General features: G+C 46.2%; 1 protein-coding gene across 2 annotated transcripts in view; it reads left to right on the top strand.

The window, feature by feature from the left end:
- Nucleotides 1-26,716, top strand: part of BASP1 (brain abundant membrane attached signal protein 1) — a 123,823-nt gene that overhangs the window by 45,339 nt on the left and 51,768 nt on the right. The window contains exon 2 of one of the 2 annotated variants that reach the window (XM_089674826.1): nucleotides 25,758-25,860. The exons of the other annotated variant lie outside the window; for it this stretch is intronic. The gene's annotated coding sequence lies outside the window, so the exon portion shown is untranslated. The remainder of the gene's footprint in view (nucleotides 1-25,757; nucleotides 25,861-26,716) is intronic. 2 annotated transcript variants of the gene reach the window in all.

Raw genomic sequence — 26,716 nt, 5'->3', positions numbered from 1 at the left:
GGTGTACTATTGTACTAAACCCTTGTATTGGGCATTCATAGACCTATCTTAGATCAATTTTAAACACAATCAACCTCCTTGGCTATATTTGGATTGTTTTAGTCTTAAAGTATAACTATTTTAGTTATTATAGGTACTTGTATAGCATCAATTTGTACATCACTTTACATATATATTATACGTTCACATCAGTCTCTGCCCTCAAGGAGCTTACAATCTGAGGGCTCTAACTCAGTCATAAATACATACATACTAGGGCCTACCAGTAAGTTTTTGGGGAGTGGAAGGAAATCAAAGTAGAAGAAACTCACGTAGGCACAGGGAGAACATGCAAACACCATGCAGGTTGTGCCGTAGTTAGGATTCTAACTGACAAGCCTAGTACAGTTAGGTGGAAGTGCTGACTCAGTCACTGTTTTCTGTTCTCAAAAGTGAAAGAACATCCCAAATTTTCAGTTGATACCAGAAGAGTAATAGAGAAGAATTCTTAATGGGGACAGTAGTTCTGCTGATACTTGTGACACCCCACAATTCCCTCATTTTGGAGGGATGAAAGGTCTGTTCATCAGATCAAAAAGAGGGATGTTTGAGGAAAGAGGAACAGAGGAATTTGGTTCCAAAATAGGGGACAGTTGGAAGCTATGCATGCACAACCCAGTGATATCACCAATACTTTTACAGGTTTTTTTTTTTTTTTTTTTTTTTTTTAAGGCATTTCCAACACAAAAACAAATTCATATCCTTTGTGACTGTTGTGGAATATAAAAAGATGTTTTGTATCTTAACTTTATCCATTTTTCTCAATTATTGCTAGCGATCTAAGAATAAAAATCAACATCCATAACATAAGATCAAACCAAGGCCAACCTATTGGAGAACTAGGGTTATTGTAAGCTGGTGAAGCTCTTCTTTATGAGGGGACACTGCAATAAATTCAGCAATGTTTTTATATTTTTATAATTGGGGCATATTGTTGTGTTACTTTTAAAAGCGCTGTCACTTTAACACATTTTAATTTCTATTGCTATGTATATATGCCACAAGAATAATTGCTTACTGCAAGATTGCTATATACTCAAGGGAGTCCTTCACATTGCTGGACTGCCAAGTAACAGCTATAGGAATGTCCCTTGTGTATTCTCAGTGAGAAAACAAACCAGTAAGTTTGAACATTTTTAAACTATAATAAATGCTTGCAAACTGCTCTATAGACATAATTATGTAACATTACAAACATCCTTAGTGTTTGGCACGGATCTGCTGAAATAAAAACCTGTAAATGATGTTTGTATTTCCGTGAAAGATGTACCTATAGTTCCAACTTTTAGCCAAATTGTTTAAATGAAGCAAGGTTTGGGCTGCTTAGGCCTTGAGCATAGTGTAATACCTTCTTTTTTTTTTTTTTTTTTTTTTCTCAAACATGGGACAATCCATAAACATTTGTACAATGCAATTTTTAAGTACAGATATGGCGTCCAAATAAGGGAGGGGGGAAAGGCCCCAGAATATAAAATACAAAAAATTGCTGGTTGGAAGACTGAGAGGAGGTAACCTAATATACAAGTATTTTGACGAACATGTTGGTTAAGTGTAAAGTCGTTATAGGGGTATTCTCCCTAGGTTCCGGGGGGGGTGTTGGGGATAAAAAAAAGAGAAAAAAGAGGTGAACTATTGTGAGAGAGAAGAGGGGGGTAGAAAGGTGGTGGGGGTAAGAAGGGGGAGAGGTTAGGAGGAGGATAGAGGGGTGATATGGTAGTGTGTGACTCCTAGGATCCTATAGGGGGTTCGAGACTGAAGATAGTGGAGGGCAGAATGAAGGGATAACAAGGCAGTGCACGTAGTTGGATCAGGGAAGGAGGAGGGAATCGTCGAAGTTGGGTGGAAGGAAGCATTCCACCCATGGGTTCCAGATCACCATGAATTTAGGGATATTATCTAGGATGGTAGCTTTGATTTTAGCATGGATCATAGCCTGCATGACCTTGTTCTTGACTGCTAATGTGCATAAGGAGGGAGATTTGCATGACTTGGCTATTATCTGCTTGGCGGCCGTGGTGACTTGTAGGAGGAGTTTGAATTGTGGTTTAGTGATGCCATGAGGGCGCAAGTTTAGAAGCGCAACTGGCGGGTCGGGTGTGAGTGGCTTTCGTTGAGGCTAGATAAAATATGAAAAAAGTCTGTCCAGAAAGCTTGGGCTACCGGACAAGCCCACCAGATATAAGTTCCCGCCACCGCACAACCTCAGAAACACTCAGGGGAGTAATTTGGGGTGTATTTAGCAATCCTTGCCAGGACCAGGTACCAACGAGTCAATACTTTATAGTTTTGTTTCTAGAGCTACTACATTTTGTGATGAGGATATGGTATTGGACCAGAAAAGGTCCCAGTCCTCAGGTCTAGTGGTCGGCTAAGGTCCGTCTCCCATCTGTGGACATGGGGGGGGGTGAGGATTTAGGAGTAGTGAGGAGGGAGTAGATATCTGTAATTAGTCCTCTCCTATGCGGGTCTTTGTAACAAGCATGTTCAAAGAGGGACATCGGGTGAGCAGGACGGGGAGTGGCAGCGTAAGGAGCATAAAAGTGTTGTAGTTGTAGATATCGAAAGATTTCAGAGGTTGGTAGGGAATGCGTCTCGCGAAGTGAGGGGAAAGATTTGAAGCCGGCTCTAGTCAAGAAGTGGTGAGTGCGAAGGAGATTAGCTGAGGACCAGTTTTTAAAGGCGGCTGGGGTGGACCTGGCTGGGGGAAAGGCTGGATTCCGGAGGTAGGAGAGCAAGGGGTTGTGTGGAGATTGTAGGGAGTAGCGACGTTTGTTTATCCCATAGGGAAATATAGTGGGTTATGATGGGATTAGTTAATGAGTGGGGGTCATAGCCAGAGAAGGTTAGCGGTCGATAGAGGGTCACAGTCTATGGATTAGAGTACAACCCATTGGGGAATTTCTTGAGTCGCATGGTATTTGCACGAGGTGCACCGCTTGGTAATACTTACAGATATTTGGAAGACCAAAGCCGCCTCTGGCTTTGGAGCGATGTAATGTCGATTGTGGAATGCGGGGGCGTGTGGGACCCCAAATGTAGGTGTATTTACGTCGTTATAGTGTACAGAGGAAGTGCGTGGGTACCGGGATAGGGAGGACTCTAAATAAGTAGAGCATTTTGGGTAATATTGACATCTTCACCACTGTAATTCTGCCAGGCCAATGGTAGAGAAGACCATTTTGGTCATGAGGGCCGTGAGGTGGGTCAGCAAGGGCGTATAGTTGGCCGTGTATGTCCGAGAGTTTAGGTGTCAGTTTTATGCCTAAAAATGGGATGGAGTGCTGCGACCAAGAGAATGGGAGGATCTGCTTCATATTGGCTAAATCCCGGGGGGGAAAGTGATATGTTGAGTGCTACAGATTTCTGTGGGTTGATATGGAGGCCAGATATTGAGCCAAAATCCTCAAGAAGTTGGAGTGTAGGGGTAGAAGTTGGGGGAGAGGTGAGGAAAAGTAGAACATAATCTGCGAAGAGACACAGTTTATGGTGAGACCCACCAACTTCAAGTCCACGAACATCTGGATTAGCTCTTAGGAGAGCCAGAGGCTCTATAGCTAGGGCAAAGAGTAGGGGGATAGTGGGCAGCCTTGTCGAGTTCCGCGGGAGATAGGTAACAGAGCCAACCAATGTAACAGATATTTGACTCTAGCCGGGGGTTCACGATATAGGGAGAAAATCCAGGATAAGAAGTGGGGGGCCGAAGCCCCAACGGTGTAGAATATAGTCAAGGTACGGCCACGAAACTGTATCAAAGGCTTTTCTGATGTCCAGGGACAAGAAGCAAGTGGGAATGTTACGGGATCGCCAGATGGGCGAGAAGGGCGGGACATTTGATGTCGTCTCCCGCTTGCTGAGAAGGGATAAAGCCTACCTGGTCATTGTGAATTAGGGATCCTATACATGTCTTAAGACGGGTAGAGAGAATTTTTGCGAGAAGCTTAATGTCTATGTTGACGAGGGAAATTAGTCGGTAGTTTGACCACACCATGTCGTTAGAATTTTTGGTTTTGGGATCATGGAGATGTTCGCCAATACCGTGTCTGGGTTGAAAGAATGGCCTGACAGAATTGCGTTAAAGGCATTTGTTAGAATAGGGGAGAGGAGGCGGGCAGATTTTTTTTGTAGTATGCGGCAGAAAAGCCATCTGGGCCAGGGCACTTACGTAGCTTCAGATTTTTGATGGCGTTTGAGGTTTCAGTGGGAGCTATTGGTTGTTCTAGTGCCGAAAGGTGGTGGTCTGATAGCTTCGGGAAAGAGAGGGGCTAAGAGTGTTTCTGCGTGTGACAGGTCGAAAGGGCCGGAGGGGGGGGTAGAGTGAAGAAAGGTGTTTGTGTAAGACTTACAGAATGCGCTCAGGGTTGCTAGTGTAATTTCCCAGAGAGACTCTTAGCCGGATTGGTTTGGTGGTCTGATCCAGTCTCTGGAGTAAAAGGGCTAGAAACGTGTCAGGCTTATTTGCTTTGGTGTAGTATTTATGTCGAGACCTGCGGAGTGACAGTTCTGTCTGATCCTTGAGAAAGAGATCTATTGCTACGCGTGATTGTTCTAACGCTCTTCGATACGTGGATGACGGATCCAACTGGAAAGCCTGATGGGACTGGTTATAAACCTGTTCGAGGCGGGAGCGTTGTAGTCTTTTTCTCTTTGTTCAAGAAAGATGCTTTACTGATACAGAACCTGCACAAGACTGGTTTGTGTGCCTCCCAAAGAAGGGTGGATATGTCTGGGGTGGTGTTATTGGAAAGGTATTCCCTAAGGGCACTCTCGATGTCCAAGCAGTGTGATGGGTGGGACAGTAAGTTGTCAAGGATCCAGGCGGGATCAGAGGGGGAAGGTGCCAATGATGCGATAGAAGTGAGGACAGCGCTGTGGTCCGACCATGGTACAGGTAAGATTGCGGAGGTCAAGAGGCGGGGGGAGGAACTGACAGTCGTGAGGATTTGGTCAATTCATGAGAATGTCTTGTGAGGATGAGTAGAAGGTATATTGGCGTTTTGCTGGGTTTAGTTCTGTCCAGGTGTCAATCAAGGAGTGACGCGAAGTAGGGATTGTTTGGAGACCGGTGGGATGGAAGGTTGGGGCGACTTATCAAGGAAGGGATATAGGGTACAATTAGAATCTCCGCAGATGAAGAGTGCCATGTTTGTGGTGATCGATAACCGCCAACAGATGAGAGGAACGGTAGTGGGCCTTGATTGGGTGCGTAGTAAGCAGCAATGGTGATTTCTGAATCCAGCAGAGTTCCTGTCAGGAGAAGATGGCACCCTTCAGGGTCTTTGATTTCAGAAGATGGTGTAAAGGGCGTTGTGAGGTGGAAGGCGATGAGGACGCCTCCGCATTTGGAGGCAGCAGAGACTGTGTAGACCTGGGGGTAGCGGGGGCCTAAAAATTTAGGGGTGGATGTAGTAGAGAAGTGAGTCTCTTGCAGGCATACAATGTGTGCCTTGTGTGATGCAAATGATTGGAAAACTTTGTTACGTTTCTGCGGTAGGTTGAGACCCTGAACATTCAGAGTAAGGATGTTCAGGGAACCCATGGGAGGAATGAGTGGTGAAATCTGCAATAATAAGTCTGCATCTGGGCGGGTAATAAATTGTCTCGCGTAGAGGAGTGGAAATGGTAGAGGTGAAGAATTGGGTGTAAGGAGTCACATGAAGTAAGGGGGGGGGGATAGGTATAGGAGGGGGAATAAAGCCAAAGTAGCGGGGGCTAACGTGGCCCAGGTGGTGATCCCTGGAGTTTCTATGAGGGAGAGAGGCCCAGGGAGCTTGAGTAGCCTAAGCAGTACAAAAATACTATACTGCGGGGGCTAGTGGCGAGTGCACAGTTACGTGCACCAGGGGGAAGACAGCAAGTATGTATACATACGGTGTGAGGTCCCGGTGGATAAATCCGGAATCTAAGTTAGTGGGGAGTCGGGGGGGGGGGGGGGGACGGACCCTGGAATATTGTGACACATGCCTCTGGCAAAGCCCAACATGGGCTTCAATGTGGATTTGGTGTATGTGTGGCCTGGGTTAGGGCTCTAAAATGGGTGCATAAGCACAAAAACAATAAAGTACAAAATGGGGGGAGATGGGGGGGAAATGCAATAGATACATTTTTAACAGTTGGTGTTAAATGTCAGCAAGGATACAGAAATTCCTCCGTTGAGTGTGAGGCGGGTGAAAATGGAGGCCGAAGGTGTGCATCAGGCAGGTTGGCATCGAATGGTGGTGTACAGACAAGGGGGTCGAAGCGGACAAGTAAGCATCAGTCCATGTAGTCTTGGTGAGCTGGAACAGGTGAGGAGATGCGTCCTCTTGTGGGCACTGAGTTGACCAGCGGCGAGATCGGAAGGATGCAATTTTAATGGTAAACAGGATGCGGATTGTCGGAGGGAGCCCTCGGGGGGGGGGGGGGGGGGGGAGGTGTGCAGATGGAAGAAGCTGGAGACTTTGCAAAGTGCTGAGGAGGTCCTCCCAGATGTTTTGTTTTGCAGGTGTAGTCACGAGCTTTGTAGTGGAAGCGTAAGGCGAATGGGAAGCTCCATGTAGAAGGTATGCCATGCTGCTGGAGTGCTTGGAGGTGAGGCTTCATAGCTCTGCGTTTGGAGATGGTTGTGGGGCATAAATCCTGAAATAGCTGGTAAGCATGGCCCTGGAATGACACAGAGCCTGCATTGCGGGTGGCTTGGAGGAGCTGTTCTTTTGAGCTGAAAAAATGGAGCTTGGCAATGATATCACGTGGGGGGCCGTCAAGACGAGATTGTAATGTTGCGTTCTCGTCTCGTAAAAGCTCAAGCTCGTCTGAGTGTGTTTTTGAAAAGAGGTGTCAAGGTCGTCTACCCTATGTTCCAGGTCAGTGGTGCCCCAATTCGCAGATTTCTTTAGACCGCTTGTCAGTGATGCAGTCTGAGGTTTGTTTCAGGGCCTTATGTAGCATCCTTTCAAAACGCATGAGAAGGTCAGGTGTAGATAGGTCAGTGATGGGTGCATGTAGAGGGGTCGCCAGGTCAGCGTCTGACTCACAATCAGATGTGCAGGATGAGCTGGCTTCAGGGCTGCATGTGGCTGAGACTGTAGCTTGCCTCCTGCTGCAGGCACGGCGGCCATCTTGGATGAGGCTTTTGCTAAAGCCTTTTTAATAGGCTTAAGTGACGGCAGTACCTGATGTCGATGCGCTCCCTGGACCATATTATCGGGTGCCAGGGGGGTTGCCATGGTGACCAGGCCCGCTTATTATTATTATTATTATTATTATTATTATTACTACGAGTTTATATAGCGCCAAAGGGTTTGCTCAGCGCTGTACAATAGGGGGGGACAATACATGGCACAGTACAACAAAGACAGACAGCGTACGAGGGGTAAGAGGGCCCTACTCTTACGAGCTTACAATCTAGAACACGCTTATAGTGTGTTACGGGCCGGAAGTGGAGATTGAGAGGCTGCCTTCCCCCTAGTGTGGCGGAGCTTCATGCACACTTGTGAAGTACCTTTTTCGTATGAAAAAGGGGTCTGTGGCATATACTACTGACCCCTAAACTATGAGCCTTTTACTACAGAGTGCAGGGGTCAGGAGTATGTGGAGTGTAGGCATCAAAGTACACACATGTATCTGCAATGTGGGCAGCAAAAAACTGTCAATACCTCTTGTAACACAACCAACCCGGCACTGAGGACCTTCCATTACAGTTTGCAGCCTGGTTTGCTTTCTTTAAAATTACTGCTGGCTAATTTTTCACTGCTGTGTCCTGAGGGAATAAAGTGCAGGAATTTTCCACAAAAAATAAGGTGACCACAATGTGATGCTGCTGGCTTTTACACTGCTGTGTCATCTGCGTTCTCTTAATTCCTAAAGATAGTTTGACAGAAATTGGCCAGTGGCAAGACAGTTTGACATTAGTAACAAAAGACCGCCTCCTCCAACTGCTGGCTAATTTGTATCTGTCAATCATAAAGGGCTTTTTCCTGTTTGATGAAAAAGCTTGAGTCACTGCTAAAATTACCTAGAGAAACAACTTTTTCCCATCCTCCATTGCGGGGCATGGTTTGATAGTGATTAATCAACCAAGGGTTATACTGCTGCCTACTGGAGAAATGGACACTAGGCACACAAATGCTTAAGGTCTGCTTCTTCAGCTAGAAGCCCTCCCACCTACCACCTGCTCAGTTTTGTGGTGTGTTTGGTGTGTTTTTGTGTTTTTGTTTTTTCCCAGCTCTGCTGCTTTCTATTGAGTTGAGAAATTTTTCCTCAATCAACAGCTGCTTGTAAAATCCTGGATGTCTCTTGAGTCAGCCAATGAGTGCAGGTTTTTCTAGTTCATTTAGTGTACTGGTGTTTTCTACTACAATTCTGCTGTTAACAGTAACTACCAGATCAAAGGACTGCAATCTTCAGTCAGGCCAGAATGTCTGTGTGCCTAAATGTAATTAGCAAGTGGACTTATGGGGAGCCCTCTGGTTTATTACTCACTGGCTGTATTTTACTTTTTATTTTGCCTAAACTGTAATATTATATTCTTTGCTTTTTTATTGGGTAAGACCAGGACTAGCATGCAAATGCTTGAAATAGGGATTTTCAAGCTACAGATTGATGAGCTGGAATTTATGATTGAGACGTTGACGACAAAAAACACCGCCAAAAAAGAAAGCTTTATGGCTTCCTTTTTAGGAATTTTTTTTTTTCAATTTATTTTACTATATTTTATATTGATATGTGAGTATGTATGGTTTTCAGCATAAATGAGTACACCCCAACAGATTTGTCAGAAAACCTTTACTTTCAGAATCAACATTTTCAATGGGACACTATATTACAAAATACTCCTACAAATGCGGGCCATTGATTGCAAACAAGATTTGTTAATTTGCATACACAAAGTATTTTTCTTAAAATTCATTCAAGAGCATGTCGCAAAAATGAATATACCCCTATCAAAGTCTTCGGAGCAAAGCTAAATTTTAGACAAGAATTCAACTACAGGTGAGTCTAATTTTTCATTAAACAGGTGTCCAGCAGGCAGTTGATTATAAAAGGGCGTTCCTTAACCCCTTCACGCCGATCATCCCTGCGTGAAGAGGAGTTCCTGTGCCAGGAGGTGGACGGGGCTTAGGGACATGTGGCCGCCGTTGCGTCACGGCCGGTCACATGATCGGGAAAGGTCCCGAGCGAAAGAGCGGTCCGGGACCTTTCCGTGAGTACCGCACGTGTGCTGGGAGCGTGCAGGGCGCGCGCTCTCAGCACATATGTTTTTTGTTACATGAACGCAAATGTGCGGCCGCTCAGTGTCTAGGCCCAGACGCTGGGAGGCCTCACATTTGCATGCGGCCGGTGTGAAGGGGTTAAAGAAAACCCCTTCCCATTTCATGCTGTCAGCAATGGCACCACATGGAAGAGAATTGTCACAAGGCCTGAGCAAGAAAATAATTTCTTTACACAAGAAAGGAGAAGGCTACAAGAAGATCAATAAAGCTTTACTTATCAGTCAGAATACTGTAGCAAAAGTGATACAATTTAACAAAGGTTGAACTGCAACCATCTCACAGAGATGTCCAGGCTGTCCTTATCAGAAGACACTTCTGTGTCTTTTGAACTGTTAACTTCTGTGAAGGGTTGAAGAAAATCACCTATGCAAGGCCACTGCAGTTGGCTAAAGATGTAGAAAACCAAACTGGCGCGATTGTTTCACTATGGCGTACACTGCAGAGGAATGACGTGCGTGGGTGTTGTCCACAATGGAAGCCTCTTCTAAAGCCCATGCACAAAGAAGCCCGCCTAGAATTTGCCAGGGCCCATGCTGAAAAAAAAGTCTACTGGGACTCTGTACTCTGGCGTGATGAGACCAAGATAAAAGTTTTTGGAACTGAAGGCTTCAAAACCATATAGTGTTGCAAAAGTGAGGAGTACAAAGAAAAATACATGGTGGTGGCACTGTCCTTCTGTGGGGCTGCATGAGTGCTACTGGTGTCTGGGAGCTGCATTTTGTTGATGGTATCATGAACTCCGAGTACTGTTCTATATTGAAAGAGAAGATGCTACCATTTCTCCGTGCTCTTGGTCATTGTGCAAGTTTCCAACATAACAATGATCCAAAACACACATCTAAGGCCACTGTTGCATTTCTGAAGAAGAGAGTGAAAGTGATTAGGTGGCCAAGTATGTCTACTAATTTGAACCCAATCGAACACCAATGGGAATTCTGAAGACAAGTTGAGCATTACTCTCCATCCAGAATCCAGGCTCTAAAAGAGGTCAAAATACTAGATGTAGTTTTTGTTGTGGGCTGTATTCATTTTTGCATCAACTAATTTCAGTAAAACTGGAGATTTTGTAATCCAAGTTATATTAGTAACCTTACTTTTCATGTAATGAGCTAAACAAATGTTCTAAAAAAAAAACTCTGGTTTTGTCAATTTTGGATATTGTTCTTGTGTTAATTGAGATATTGGTGTGTGTATGATATATATATTTAAGATGTAGGTATGTGTGTATGTAATTAGAGATGAGCGAATCGAAGTATCCGAAGTGGAATTCGAGTCGAATATCTGAAAAATTTCGATTCGTGCCGAATCCGAAAAATAGCCTAATTCGGACGCGCGAATCGAAATTTTTCAGAAAATGGCGGCTGACATGTGCGGCGACGGAGCGGGGATGTCTGGGAAGGCGCGCAGACAAGGCGCGCTGACCCATAATGCATGCCTCAACTACATGTGATCGCATCAGCCTATCAGCAGCCAGCCAGCCAGCACTGTGTAATGGTCGAGCTATAAATAGCGGCCATTTTGGAATTCTTCATTTGCCTGCAGTTATTGAACAGAGGCAGACCGCTCTGTACTAGGGACAGGGACAGAGTTAGGGCCACAGAAACGATAATTGGGGACAGAGAAAAGTTACTTAGGGACAGAGAACCATTACTCAGGGACACAGACTTGTTAATGAGGGCCACAGAATCGTTATTTAGGGACAAAGAAACGCTAGTTAGGGCCACAGAATTCATAATCAGGGACAGACAGAATTGTTACTGAGTGCCAGAGAATTGTTACTCAGGGACAGACAGAATTGTTACTGAGTGCCAGAGAATTGTTACTTAGGGCCACAGAAACTTTAATTAGGGCCACAGAATTTTTACTCAGGGACAGACAGAATTGTTACTCAGTGCCAGAGAATTGTTACTTAGGGCCACAGAAACTTTACTTAGGGCCACAGAATTGTTACTCGCACAGACACAGAATTGTTACTCGCACAGACACAGAATTGTTACTGAAGGCCACAGAACTGTTACTTAGGGCCACAGAATTGTTACTCGCACAGACACAGAATTGTTACTCGCACAGACACAGAACTGTTACTGAGGGCCACAAAACTGTTACTTAGGGACAAAGAAACGCTAGTTAGGGCCACAGAATTCATACTCAGGGACAGACAGAATTGTTACGGAGTGCCACAGAATTTTTACTCAGGGACAGACAGAATTGTTACTGAGTGCCAGAGAATTGTTACTCAGGGACAGACAGAATTGTTACGGAGTGCCAGAGAATTGTTACTCAGGGCCACAGAAACTTTACTTAGGGCCAGAGAATTTTTACTCAGGGACAGACAGAATTGTTACTGAGTGCCAGATAATTGTTACTCAGGGCCCCAGAAACTTTACTTAGGGCCACAGAATTTTTACTCAGGGACAGACAGAATTGTTACTGAGTGCCAGAGAATTGTTACTCAGGGACAGACAGAATTGTTACTGAGTGCCAGAGAATTGTTACTTAGGGCCACAGAAACTTGAATTAGGGCCACAGAATTTTTACTCAGGGACAGACAGAATTGTTACTGAGTGCCAGAGAATTGTTACTCAGGGACAGACAGAATTGTTACCGAGTGCCAGAGAATTGTTACTCAGGGACAGACAGAATTGTTACTGAGTGCCAGAGAATTGTTACTTAGGGCCACAGAAACTTTACTTAGGGCCACAGAATTGTTACTCGCACAGACACAGAATTGTTACTCGCACAGACACAGAATTGTTACTGAGGGCCACAGAACTGTTACTTGGGGCCACAGAAACGTTAATCAGGGACACAGAATTGTTACTGAGGGCCACAGAACTGTTACTTAGGGCCACAGAATTGTTACTCGCACAGACACAGAATTGTTACTCAGGGACACAGAATTGTTACTCAGGGACACAGAATCGTTTAATTAAAGAGTATGTCAGACAACATGCAGAGGAGTGGCAGAGGAGGCAATGTTTTAGGAGCGAGCAGACGTGGCAGCAGAGGAAGGGGTCGAGGCAGCACTATTCGCAGCCAGAGGCCAGTGCTCCCGGTGTCATCCAGCGGTCGTGTCTCCACCGACAACCCTGCCGTCGTCGATTGGTTGGCTCGGTCGTCTTCCTCTTCCCAGGTCACCTCTGACACCTACAGCCAACGGTCGGTGGGTACGTCAGACACAACCGTTAGTTGGCATGGCCCGGGACCAAGCCCACTGAAATCACGTGTCCTCTACCTGCCCCTGTCCTTTGGTGTTCCCTCACCAAGCGAAGTATCAGTGCTGTACAGTGAGGAAGAGCTAACAGAGGGCGGTCAGGAACGGGGGGAGACATCCGCCTTTTCAGCAGCCAGGCGAAGAAGTAGTGGCGAGGAGAGTGGCTCGGTAGCCGGTCTAGAGACAGGTCTGTCTCCTGACCCAGACGCAGCCGAGGGGGCTAGTAGTGAGGCGGAGACCCTACTTGATGATGAGGAGGTTGATCGCACTTGGCAGCCTCGTCGTCATCAGGCAATTTCTTCCGCATCATCAGGAGAAGAGGGTGGCAGCTTGGCAGCGAGCAAAACAGTCGGTGGGTTGCCCAGGAGACAGCAGCAGGGTCGCAGCAGTGTCAGTGGAGCCAAACGGCCACGGAGTAGAGCACCAGCTCCACTGCAGCCTACCACCACGGCCAGTAGTGGTGCCGGTGTGCACGGAGGAAGCAGCAGTCAGCCAGTGAGGAGTATCGGGGGCAAAGTTTCCTACTCGGCGGTGTGGCAATTTTTCGTCAAGCCGCCCGAGGAAGTAAACGTAGCCGTATGTCGACTATGTGGCCAGAAAGTCAAGCGTGGCCAGGGGGCCCATGTTGGGACTACAGCGTTGCGGCAGCATATGCAGCGTCGCCATTTGGTGGCCTGGGAAAACCGTGATAAAGATACGGCGGTTCTGCCCGCCCCAGCCCCCGCTCCATCACCCGCTCCGTTACTTGCTCCGTCACCCGACGTCAATCGCCCTCCATCAGCCAGTCAAGGCTCCAACACCTCTGCTGAGGGGAGTTGTCGCTCGTTGGCATCTTCCGCTCGTTCAGATGCTCCTTCTCCTGCTACTCCTCTTCACGGATTCCGTCAGCAGTCTTTCTTGGAATCCGTTTCCAAGAGACAACAGTTTGCGAGCACGCACCCGACGGTGCAAAAGCTGAACGTCCTCCTGTCCAAGTTGCTGGTGCTGCAGTCCCTCCCTTTCCAAATGGTGGACTCAGCACCTTTCAGAGAAATGATGGCTTGTGCCGCGCCGCGGTGGAGAGTGCCAAGCCGTCATTTCTTCGCCAAAAAGGCAGTGCCAGCCCTGCATTCACATGTAGAAGACATGGTGGGCCAGTCTTTGAGCATGTCGGTCTCTGCCAAAGTGCACGGCAGCGCCGACGTGTGGAGCTGTAACTACGGTCAGGGACAGTACATGTCATTTACGGCCCACTGGGTGAACGTGGTGCCGTCACAGCCGCACCAGCAACTTGGACAGGTCACGCCGCTTTTGCCTCCACGTTTGCACGTCCTTGGTCCGGCAAAGATGTCCGCCTCTACCACCTCTTCTTCCGCCGTGTCCTCAGCCGCCACCCCCGTGCCAAGTCCCATTACCCGACCGGCATATCACATGTGCAGGGCGCAACGGTGTCACGCTGTTCTGCACCTGGTATGCCTTGGCGAACGTAGTCACACAGGGGAGGAACTTCTGAGTGTAATGAACAGAGAAATCGACAGATGGCTGTCTCCGCGCAAACTGAAAATCGGAACCATGTTGACCGACAACGGAAAGAACATGGTGTCTGCTCTGCGTCAAGGAAGGTTGTGCCATGCGCCATGCATGGCTCACATGTTCAATCTGGTTGTCAAGCGGTTCTTAAAATCCACCATCCCACTGCAAGACATCCTTAAAATGTCACGTAAACTTTGCATGCATTTCAGCCATTCCTACACCGCAAAGCACACCCTCCTTGAGCTGCAGCGGCAGAACGGAATTCCACAGCATCGCCTGATCTGCGACGTTGCAACAAGGTGGAATTCAACACTACACATGTTAGACCGCCTTTACGAACAGCGAAAGGCCATCACCGATTTCCTGATGTTACAAGCGGATAAAGGTACTCCCCTGTGTAACTTAGATGTCAGCCATTGGCAGCTCATGCGTGACACCTGCCGCTTGCTCAGGCCCTTTGAGGAGGCCACACTATTCGTGAGTCGGCAGGACTATGGGATGAACGACGTCATTCCTCTGTTGCACGTCCTTGAACAAATGCTGTTAACAATGGCTGGTCAGGGTGCGGTAGACGTGGCGCACAGATCTCAACGCCACATGACCCCTGTGGGGGCAGGACAGGAAGAAGAGGAGGAGGTAGAGGAGGACATTTGTGCTCAGGAATTATTGAGTGAAATGGGTGGTTTTTCCACTCAGCGGACAGGAGTGGAGGAGCAGGAGCATCTGGTAGAGGAGGAGGAGGAGGAGACAGAGGACCCAGACGCACCGTGGCAGTATGCTGTGGAGATGGAGGCAGGGAGTCCCTCGCATTCCTTGGCACAAATGGCCCATAGCATGCTCGGTTGCTTGCGTAGCGACAGCCGAATAATAACCATCAGACAGAGGGATGACTTTTGGCTGTCCACCTTGTTGGACCCTCGCTACCGTTCCAAAATGGTGGCCTTTTTCACACCTGCTGAGAGGGAGGCCAAAATAACGTACTATAAAAACCACCTATGTAGTCAGTTGGTCTCTGCCTTTGTGCGCCAACGTCCATCCTCGGACACTGTGGGCCCTGTGCGCTCGCGTTCCGCTGCCATGGCAGCAGGGGAGGGGTGGGGTGGTAGGAGCAGTGGCAGCTCCACCAGCAGCGGCTGCCTCAGTCTGCAGTCGATGATGAGTAGCTTTCTTCACCAGCGCAGTGAGGAAACTACTAACCAGCCGCAGCAGCAGCAGCAGCAGCATCAGGTGGACCTGGAGCAGGACCTCAAACAACAGGCTTGGGCCTACTTGGACAGCACCCTGCCAACCGAGGTAGACAATCCCCTTGACTACTGGGCAACGAAACTTGACCTTTGGCCCCAACTAGCTGAATTTGCCCTTGAAAGGCTGTCATGCCCAGCCAGTAGCGTGGCATCGGAGCGCGTGTTTAGTGCGGCAGGAGGTATTGTAACTCCGCGGAGGACACGACTGTCCACCCAAAGTGTGGAGAGACTGACGTTTGTGAAAATGAATCAGGCGTGGATTAGTCTGGATTTCAAACCACCAGTTCCTGACACAACTGACTAAATCCGCCATGAATCATGCCTCAAACATGTGCCACTTTGAGGTCTCCTCACACACTGCTGGTGTGTAGATTTTTTTGACATAGGGTGCTGGCAGATTATGGGCCTCCTATAGCTGCTGCCAGGCCCCTAATCTGCCATAGGCCCCTATATACCGCTTCCTCATGCTGCTGCCAGGTCCAGAGTCTCTCATGGGTCCCTGTACGGCCTCCCATTGCTGCTGTCTCCATCGCCACACTCTGCCATGTGCCACTTTCAGGTCTCCTCACACACTGCTGGTGTGTAGAATTTTTTGACATAGGGTGCTGGCAGATTATGGGCCTCCCATAGCTGCTGCCAGGCCCCTAATCTGCCATAGGCCCCTATATACCGCTTCCTCATGCTGCTGCCAGGTCCAGAGTCTCTCATGGGTCCCTGTACGGCCTCCCATTGCTGCTGTCTCCATCGCCACTCTGCCATGTGCCACTTTCAGGTCTCCTCACACACTGCTGGTGTGTAGAATTTTTTGACATAGGGTGCTGGCAGATTATGGGCCTCCCATTGCTGCTGCCAGGCCCCTAATCTGCCATAGGCCCCTATATACCGCTTCCTCATGCTGCTGCCAGGTCCAGAGTCTCTCATGGGTCCCTGTACGGCCTCCCATTGCTGCTGTCTCCATCGCCACACTCTGCCATGTGCCACTTTCAGGTCTCCTCACACACTGCTGGTGTGTAGAATTTTTTGACATAGGGTGCTGGCAGATTATGGGCCTCCCATAGCTGCTGCCAGGCCCCTAATCTGCCATAGGCCCCTATATACCGCTTCCTCATGCTGCTGCCAGGTCCAGAGTCTCTCATGCCATGTGCCACTTTCAGGTCTCCTCACACTGCTGGTGTGTAGAATTTTTTGACATAGGGTGCTGGCAGATTAAGGGCCTCCCATAGCTGCTGCCAGGCCCCTAATCTGCCATAGGCCCCTATATACCGCCTCCTCATGCTGCTGCCAGGTCCAGAGTCTGTCATGGGTCCCTGTACGGCCTCCCATTGCTGCTGTCTCCATCGCCACACTCTGCCATGTGCCACTTTCAGGTCTCCTCACACTGCTGGTGTGTTGAATTTTTTGACATAGGGTGCTGGCAGATTAAGGGCCTCCCATAGCTGCTGCCAGGCCCCTAATCTGCCATAGGCCCCTATATACCGCCTCCTCATGCTGCTGCCAGGTCCAGAGTCTGTCATGGGTCCCTGTACGGCCTCCCATTGCTGCTGTCTCCATCGCCACACTCTGCCATGTGCCACTTTCAGGTCTCCTCACACACTGCTGGTGTGTATAATTTTTTGACATAGGGTGCTGGCAGATTACGGGCCTCCCATAGCTGCTGCCAGGCCCCTAATCTGCCATGGGCCCCTATACCGACTCCTCATGCTGTGACGTTGCAACAAGGTGGAATTCAACCCTACATATGTTAGACCGCCTTTACGAACAGCAAAAGGCCATCACAGATTTCCTGATGTTAAAAGCGGATAAAGGTATTCCTTGTGTAACTTAGATGTCAGCCATTGGCAGCTCATGCGTGACACCTGCGCTTGCTCAGGCCCTTTGAGGAGGCCACGCTATTCGTGAGTCGGCAGGACTATGGGATGAACGACGTCATTCCTCTGTTGCACGTCCTGGAACAAATGCTGTTAACAATGGCTGGTCAGGGTGCGGTAGACGTGGCGCACAGATCTCAACGCCACATGACCCCTGTGGGGGCAGGACAGGAAGAAGAGGAGGAGGTAGAGGAGGACATTGGTGCTCAGGAATTATTGAGTGAAATGGGTGGTTTTTCCACTCAGCGGACAGGAGTGGAGGAGCAGGAGCATCTGGTAGAGGAGGAGGAGGAGGAGACAGAGGACCCAGACGCACCGTGGCAGTATGCTGTGGAGATGGAGGCAGGGAGTCCCTCGCATTCCTTGGCACAAATGGCCCATAGCATGCTCGGTTGCTTGCGTAGCGACAGCCGAATAATAACCATCAGACAGAGGGATGACTTTTGGCTGTCCACCTTGTTGGACCCTCGCTACCGTTCAAAAATGGTGGCCTTTTTCACACCTGCTGAGAGGGAGGCCAAAATAACGTACTATAAAAACCACCTATGTAGTCAGCTGGTCTCTGCCTGTCTGCGCCAACGTCCATCCTCAGACACTGTGGGCCCTGTGCGCTCGCGTTCCGCTGCCATGGCAGCAGGGGAGGGGTGGGGTGGTAGGAGCAGTGGCAGCTCCACCAGCAGCGGCTGCCTCAGTCTGCAGTCGATGATGAGTAGCTTTCTTCACCAGCGCAGTGAGGAAACTACTAACCAGCCGCAGCAGCAGCAGCAGCAGCAGCATCAGGTGGACCTGGAGCAGGACCTCAAACAACAGGCTTAGGCCTACTTGGACAGCACCCTGCCAACCGAGGTAGACAATCCCCTTGACTACTGGGCAACGAAACTTGACCTTTGGCCCCAACTAGCTGAATTTGCCCTTGAAAGGCTGTCATGCCCGGCCAGTAGCGTGGCATCGGAGCGCGTGTTTAGTGCGGCAGGAGGTATTGCAACTCCGCGGAGGACACGACTGTCCACCCAAAGTGTGGAGAGACTGACGTTTGTGAAAATGAATCAGGCGTGGATTAGTCTGGATTTCAAACCACCAGTTCCTGACACAACTGACTAAATCCGCCATGAATCATGCCCCAAACATGTGCCACTTTCAGGTCTCCTCACACTGCTGGTGTGTTCCATTTTTTGTCATAGGGTGCTGGCAGATTACGGGCCTCCCATAGCTGCTGCCAGGCCCCTAATCTGCCATGGGCCCCTATACCGCCTCCTCATGCTGCTGCCAGGTCCAGAGTGTGTCATGGGTCCCTGTACGGCCTCCCATTGCTGCTGTCTCCATCGCCACACTCTGCCATGTGCCACTTTCAGGTCTCCTCACACTGCTGGTGGGTTCCATTTTTTGTCATAGGGTGCTGGCAGATTACGGGCCTCCCATAGCTGCTGCCAGGCCCCTAATCTGCCATGGGCCCCCGTACCGACTCCTCATGCTGCTGCCAGGCCCGTAATCTGTCATGGGCCCCTGTTGTCGCTTGTTGGCATATTCCGCTCGTTCAGATGCTCCTTCTCCTGCTACTCCTCTTCACGGATTCCGTCAGCAGTCTTTCTTGGAATCCGTTTCCAAGAGACAACAGTTTGCGAGCACGCACCAGACGGTGCAGAAGCTGAACGTCCTCCTGTCCAAGTTGCTGCTGCCAGGCTTGTAATCTGTCATGCGCCCCTGTACCGCCTCCTCATGCTGCTGCCAGGTCCAGATTGTGTCATGGGCCCCCGTACCGACTCCAAATGCTGCTGCCAGGCCCGTAATCTGTCATGGGCCCCTGTACCACCTCCCCATGCTGCTGCCAGGTCCAGATTGTGTCATGGGTCCCTGTACGGCCTCCCATTGCTGCTGCCAGGCCTGTAATCTGCCATGGGCCCCCCTACCGACTCCTCATGCTGCTGCCAGGCCCGTAATCTGCCATGGGCCCCTGTACCGCCTCCTCATGCTGCTGCCAGGTCCAGAGTGTGTCATGGGTCCCTGTACGGCCTCCCATTGCTGCTGTCTCTATCGCCACACTCTGCCATGTGCCACTTTCAGGTCTCCTCACACTGCTGGTGGTTTCCATTTTTGTCATAGGGTGCTGCATGGCCTCCCATTGCTGCTGCCTCCACCGCCACACTGTGGCTCCACACTCTGGTTTTGGCCCCGTGACTGGCCAAATGAGTGAAGTGTGCGGTGATTCTAAGATCGACGGCACTCATCTGCATGTCATACTGCCTGACAGTATTATTTCTCTTCCCCAGCAGACTCCAAGGGCATTTAAATTAAAGGTACAGTGTTCAGCACTAATATTAAGTCTCTCTGAAGCCTAGAAACACCCTTTTTTAAGTTAAATTCACAGCGAATATATTCGACTCGAATCGAATTTTTTCTACGAATTCGCCGAATCAGTCGAATCGAATTTTTGAATACTTCGCTCATCTCTATATGTAATATATACATATATATTTATGAAGGTTGTGTGTGTTCAAAACAGTGGGCTTGATTTACTTTGAAAATGCAGTTGCATTCGATTTTTCCAGAGCTTCGTGAATGTGGCGAAACTTCACTTTGTAAAGAATACCCAATCAGATGCAAAGGAAAAAAAAAAACCCAGCATTTTTGCTTGCATGTGATCTGTTGATGGAAATTAGCAGCGCTTCACCATAGGCTCTGGGGAAAATGAGTGCAGTTGCAAAGTGTCAATCCTATTAAATCAACCTAACTGTGTACTAAAACACATGCCCAAAGGCCTTTATCTTGGGGCATAAATTGCGAATGGACAAGAAAATCCATCTCAGACAGTCTATTGAGTTTGGCTGGCAAAGTGCCACATAGACATGCTATCATTTAATGATCCTAGTGTAATCAGCTGGATTGGGTGACAATCCTCTCATGTCTGTTTTGTAGCTTTACTCCCATATATGGCTAGCTTATGCATTCTGATCTGTTTTGAAAAAAACTAAACCAGCAGTTGAGTCATGGAGATTGATATAATTATGTGTGTATTTGTTATCATTTTATCTATTTAGAGTGTGGGCTTTTTTTTTTTATTTATTTATTATTGCCCAAGAACAGAACTTATGACTCTCAGGTGTAGAGTGTGCTTTTCAACTGCTGATCAAGTGACTAAGCTGTAAATAGTTGAACTGTTTAAAATCAAGGAGCCTTGGATACAAATGCAAGAAAAAAAATGTGAATTCTTTAGAATTACCAAGATTTACTATGTTTGGTCTCTAATAAATTGGTTCTTCTAAATCCTATTAATTTAAAGGATACCAATGATGGAAAAAAAGAATACTGCTTATCTTGCTTTAGTACTCTAGATCATGGACAAGTATGTTAATAAGGACTTCAAATTTTGCTGATCTGCATACTTTGTGAGTCTGCATGAAGTACTAAATGTAATTGGTCAGCTTCAGGTTGGAAACTAGCATTTTCAAGAGAAGTACGCACCAACACCACTTGTCTGCTGACTGCTGTCAGCTTACTGATGAGCACATGTCAACTGATCAATGCCACTGCAATGATGTGTACTTGTCTACTGAATGCCACCATTGCAACAACATGCACTTGTCCCTTGACTACCGCAATGACAGCTGACTGCCATCATTGCACTGACAAGCACGGTCCACCGATTGGCACAACATGTGCCATAAACGACTACCCTCATTTATGTTAAATTACATTTTAGTTTTTACTAATCACAAAGGTTCACATACACATTCTAGCTCTGACTGTAAATGTTTGAACAATGCCTTTTTAGTAAGGATTTGAAAGCGTACAATTGTAGAAGAAAATTGTGGTGTTCTATTATTTATACATAGCTGTAGATCAGACCACATTTTATAAGCCATTTATACAGAAATCCAGGTAGTTCTGGAGGGTTCACAAATTCCTTCTTCCTTTTTTTTATTTTTTATTTTTTTTTTCTCTCCCCCCACGACCAAAATACATCTTAACAGATTTGTGGTTTTTATTTCTCCAATACATATATTGTAATTTCTTAACTATTGTTTCTATATGCCGTGTGTGTGTGTGTGTGTGTGTGTGTGTGTGTGTGTGTGTGTGTGTGTGTGTGTGTGTGTGTGTGTGTTTGGGTTTTTTTTTTTTTTTTTGGTAACTTTCTTTCAGTTTTGGATAGGTAAGAGTTTGACACTATCAAGTTTTTATTGCTATCCTGCTGGGGCTTCACCCCCCTTTTTTTGTCCTAGTAATCATTGTCACAGGAACAAAATGTGAGGGGAATACAAACACTGAGTCTCGCCAGAGTGGAGAGACAATGAGGACCCTTGTTCCTACGACAAGTCTAATATAGAAATTTCTGTTCATGTTTGGAAAGAATTCATTTTTTATTGCATCTTCAGGAAAGGAAGTGAAGGGAAATCTCCACAGTAGGATACAAGCTGCAAACATAAGCTGACTGGTTTAACTTTTCTATGCTCAAAACTAATTAAAAAAAAGTTTGGCTTATGATTGCTGTTTTTGGAATGGAATTCACTCTGCAGTTCTCTCTGGTCCAAGTGGCTTCTGGTGTTGGAATGGCTGTCAGAGATGGCGAGGATCCAGCTATAATGGCAAGTGCTGAAAAATGTAACTCCTGGGCTTCTGCTCCTTCTACAGTTTGCTTCACAAGCGTGAACTGTTTGAATATAATGTAAACCCAATGCTTCTGTACTGTTTTGTACACTTGGGGTGAAGTGATGTAATAAATTAGAGAACTTTCTGTCAGTACTGGATTCTTGAGCAGAGCTGTCCAGCCTTTACCTGCAGAAATAGATCACAGCTATAGTGATCTGTTGCTGGTTGACTGCAGTCTGCAATACAGTATAATACATGGAGGTATTCTACAAATGCTAAATGGCATAATGTGCAGAACGAAGATAGAAAAAAAAAAACCCAAAACACTTTGGCAGGAGATTTAGGGAGAAAAAAGTTCTGGGGACACACACAGTTAACAAGTAATGCACTCCTTTACCAACTAGAAAACCGTGAGAAGACAAATTGTAAAGCTTCCAATCTTTGAACCATCCTCCCATAAATTGGGTTGTTCCAGTGTATCAGTGTGTTCATACTAATTATGGGAGTTGCTGTATTTTCTCATAATCGACTAGAATCAAACTTTCAGGGCAGGTCTTATCTGATTTTCCAGCTGATGGTAACTGGCTCCAGTTCATAATCAAACATGCAGGAACTGTCCACCTGGCTGTCCATATATTCACTATCTGCGAAAACTAATTTGAATTAAAGTGCAACTAAAGGCAAAACGTATTTATTTTGGATAAAGCAAGAGATGGTTATAAGCCCTGGTAGTTTTTTGTTTGGTTTTTATTTGGGGGGTTGCCATATTTGTCCCACTGGGGAGGTTTCCCTTCACTTCCTGTCCAATAGCCAAAACAGGAAGTGAGAGGAAGTCCCTCCAAAGTGAGGGAATCCCTGTGTGTCACCATGGTCACCAGAATTCGTGTCCACACTGTCTTAGTGTTCAGATGTCAACCCAAAATTTTGTGATTTTTCTTTACTTTAACTTTCCATAATTGTAAACATTACAGATTGAGAGGGTGATTTTTTTTTTCCCCCAACAGGGGGCACAGACAGCAATAAAAATGAAGGTTTTTTTAATTCCTCTCAAATCTATCCAAAACTAAAAAAAACGTTTTGCCTTTTAGTTACACTTTTAATATGAAATAGGTTTTCTCTCTACTACTCTAATAACTCTTCAAGGAAGGCTGACTACTAAATGTAGAAATATAGTTGGAAGGATTTCCTTTTCTTCAGCCACAAATGCATTAGTGAGGTTAGGCACTGATGTAGGGAAATCAGACATGGCTCATAACTGGCATTCCAACCATAGTTGTTGGATTGGTGAGAGTTAAGGGCAGGCCAGACAGGTTCTATTGCAACATTTCTGCAGTTAATTTCTTTGCAGACCTCATTTTCTGCATGGTGGGTATTATGTCAGTATGGGAAAGGGCCTTCTCCAAAGCTCTTGCCACAAAGTAAGGAAGTATGGAATTGTCAAAAATATAATTTTATACTTTTCACTGGAATCAAACCGTACAACATATCGAAACCATTATTTCTCCTACACTAAACTTTGCATATGTTGTATGTTCAAGGAGGTAATCTTTTACTGAACTCTGCCAACTCCGACTTGGCACCTCCCTTTCCAAATTCTGAAGTGGATGCTATGGTCCTATGCTGCCATGTTAGTCACGAAGTACTTCATTATGATCTATTATACTGCCAGTGGATCACAGGGCTGTGTGCTTTTTAATAATCCTGTCACGATAACAATATGGTGTACAAGCCACAAGCTGAGGGCAGTCTCTAACTCTTCTAGTTGTATCTGGTTATTAAAAAAAACTAGTGGTGCTTGCTTTTTGTACTGGTCTTTTTAATACATTTAAAACTATATGCTAGTGGTGTATGATTTGTGCAGTAGATCCCCTGTTACTGTAGAATCAGTTCCACTCCTCATTGCCTGGGGCTACAGGTGCAGCTGCTGCTGTCAACAACCTCCTGGATTTTATTCAAGGTGGCAAGATCGGTGAAGTAACTGTACACAGTGCCAGAGTGGCAGCAGATGCAATGGCCTCCAACTGTTCCTTAAGCCCAAGGACAAACATCAGGGATCTGTTTTAGACCTCTGATATTTCCCCAAAGAGAACCTGTCAGATCTAGGTAATATACCTGCCTAGCGGTCCTCCACTTCTCCTGCCTTTTACTTAGCTGGCACAATGAACCCAGAGCTTCTACGCCTACCACCCAATCGCTAGGCCTGAGTATTGTCACATGACTGTGGATGATATCACCATTACCGCTATGTTCCAGCAATAATTTTTAGCAGCGGCTGTGAAGAAGGAAAGAACAGTAGAGTGTTAGAGGTGCCTTTTCACAGGCACTATCCCTTTTCCTTGAATGACCAAAGTGAGTGTCTCTGGTTTCATTTAATTTTTCTTCACTAATCTGAATCGTGTTACGGCAGCCCATTCATTGTGAATAGGGTGCCAGCAAACCACAGTGCACAAACCATGGCTGTGTTTTTTTTTTTTTTTTTTTTTTTTTTTTTCTTCTTTTTTTCAGTGCAGTACACAACAACACACAGATGTTTTCCCATTTGTGTGTTGTGTGCCAAAATTCATATGTGTTGAGGTGAGCTGGCAAGGTGTGTTTGGGATGTCATTCAACATTGATACTGCATCTCATTGCACTGCTAATTGTTCATTACCATAATGAATGTGAGAAGCCAGCCTTAAGGTTTTTCGTTGCTTATTTACAGTTTTGCGACTTTCATAGTTTCACAAAAAGGCACAGTTTTATAATTTTACATATATTTAGTTATCAACTCCATATAGTTTTTATATTTTAGATTTAGTATGAAAATTTTACATTATGTTGTGTTTTGCGTGCACCAATTATGATTTCAGTGTATTCTTATTGAAACTATAGGTGTGATAAACATTTGCAAAGTATCATGGGGTGTACAAACTATCACCTTCTTAAGTCTTCAGGTCCTGTTCTAGCATAAAAAAAGAGAAGCAGTGCCATTGAAGTGCAGCAATATAAGCAAATAATTTTATTTCCAGAAACACGCTCAGAGCATGCATGCTCCTTTATCAGGCAATGGAGGGTGCATTAGTCTAATTTTGTTTGAGAAGGAGGCTTGATATGTTTTTTGTACTAATCTATGATGAAACTTGGGCCTCTCCATGAGTTGGCTGGGCCCTATAGTCCGCCACTATCATTTGCCAATATATGCCCCCTCTATGACCTGATAAAGGAGCATGCATGCAACGAACGCATGCCATGCCTACTGCTGCTGTACCTGGAGCTGACATCACTCCCGCCTGCCCTCACCAACCAGTAAGTACTGGGAATCGCCAGCACAGCCAAGGGCAGTGAGACCTGCCTGCAACAGGACTGGCCAGGAAATGCACAGTAGTTGACACCAGTTTGCAAGCGCTCATTTGACTACAACTATTGTGAGTTGCCAATTTTGTGGAAATAAATTATTGGCTTCTACTGATGCACTTAGATGGTGCTGCTGCTTCTTCTTCTTCTTTCTTCTTTCTTCTTTCTTCTTCTTTCTTCTTTCTTCTTCTTTCTTTTTTCTTCTTTTTTCTTTTTTCTTTTCTTCTTTTTTCTTTTTTCTTCTTTTTCTTCAGGCTCTTTTTTGAATTGGCTGCCACTGAGTCAAGTGTTGGATTATCCCTTAACCACCATTGGACTTTAAGGACTTTACTTTTGTGGGTGATATACTAGCCATCACATTATACATCTGATCTTTTTTTTCTTCTTAGTGCACCAAATATTTATCTTGTTCTTCTATCAGAAAATGTATGGTTTGGTGGGGGTAGGTTTGGGGAAGTGTGTGTGTGTGTGTGTGTGTGTGTGTGTGTGTGTGTGCGTGCTTGTTGCCCTGAATAGAAAAAGAACAGGTTTACTTTAACAAACCGCCTTTGGTGGCTTAGGGATCCTGGGCAACTCTGCCAAAAATTGATCTGTTTGTACTTTAGGTTTACCAACACCTATGTAATGAAAGGGTCTATCTAAGAAAACATCCAATTACAGTATGTGCTATTTGAGACCCTTGCATTACATAGCTGTCTGTACATATCTCTTTCAGATTTACCATCAGACTGCAACATATATGTCCATCTTGGATGGATAAAACTGAAAAAAACCTGCAAGCAATTCCATAGTTACAAAGACTCTACAGTGGAGTAAAGGTGAGAACATTCCATGGCAAAAGGGTTAAGAATTGTTCTGCATGTAATAAGATATACAGACCGAATGTGGTGAAATAATAGATCCTCAACTAGAAAAAAAAATGCATTTACAGAAGTCTTCAGAAGTTTATTAAGGATCAGAAGCATGCCACATTAATGACTGGCACAAACATCTTTCATGCCCAGTCTTTACTTGGCCCTAGATGGATTGAATTTTGTCCAGTTCAGCAAGGACCATCAAATTTTGATCCATCTTTGGCCGTTCCTGTTCCATGAGAGTTCAATCTAATGATCAAATTCACATGAGCTTGCTGGAAAATTGTGCTTTGATCCGTGCATGCAGCCAATCTGCTGCAGTGCTGATCAGTGTATTTTTAATTGCAGGGGAGTCCTACTGTCAGACTACAATGACTCCAGCGGGATTCCCGCATACACCTCCAATATGTGGATAGGGAAATCTATTCAGTTTTTTGGCTGTCAGCTGGCTGATAGAATAAACTGAGCTAAATACGTCCAGCGTAGGTCTATCCATCAGGCAGGTTAACTACATTTCATGGTGAACAGATAGCCTATTTTAATTTTTCAAGCGCAAACTCATATGGCCCAACCGGTGAAAGAATGGGATGTCCAGTCTCAAAGTATTTCTGACTAGTATAACAATCAGAATGACCATTTAAAATGATTTCATTATCCCGTCATATGGACGATTTTAAAAGTTTGTTTTGTGGTGCAAACATTGCTTCAGGTCTATGCATTGAGTCAGGTTTATTATTTTACCACCTTTTCCCTTGTAAGCAAAAAGATTCCACAAAACAAAAGCTCTGCCTAGTACAAGAGTGTAATTGTACATGTATCA

Source organism: Staurois parvus, unplaced genomic scaffold (assembly GCF_062004578.1).
Source record: "Staurois parvus isolate SC_StPar_1 unplaced genomic scaffold, SC_StPar_1.0 ptg000153l, whole genome shotgun sequence".
Lineage (NCBI taxonomy): Eukaryota > Metazoa > Chordata > Amphibia > Anura > Ranidae > Staurois > Staurois parvus.
This window is presented reverse-complemented; position numbering and strand designations above follow the sequence as displayed.